This window comes from Penaeus monodon, chromosome 22, assembly GCF_015228065.2.
Source record: "Penaeus monodon isolate SGIC_2016 chromosome 22, NSTDA_Pmon_1, whole genome shotgun sequence".
In the NCBI taxonomy this organism is placed as follows: Eukaryota; Metazoa; Arthropoda; class Malacostraca; order Decapoda; family Penaeidae; genus Penaeus; species Penaeus monodon.
Window position 1 is genome coordinate 15,906,763 of NC_051407.1, and position 303 is coordinate 15,907,065.

Genomic DNA, 303 nt, shown 5'->3' on the forward strand with positions numbered 1-303 from the left:
ATATAAAGCAATAAGTAGATGGTGACAAAAAAGGAGGAAAAACAGGAAACAAATGTGGTAACGTGCATAAAAAAAAAAACGAAAACTGATGAATTAGCGGGACGAGGAAGAGAAACAAAAAGAACCGCGGCCACATGTGAGGCCACTCTAACCCCGCGAGCACCGAACGCAACAAGATTGACTCCTCATCGCCCGTTCGTCATTGGATAAAACGACACCTATGGCGGGGCCGACGCCTGGAACGACCACAACGACAGCCTCCGACGATAGCGAGATCGACGTAAAAGACTATCGACCCTGAGT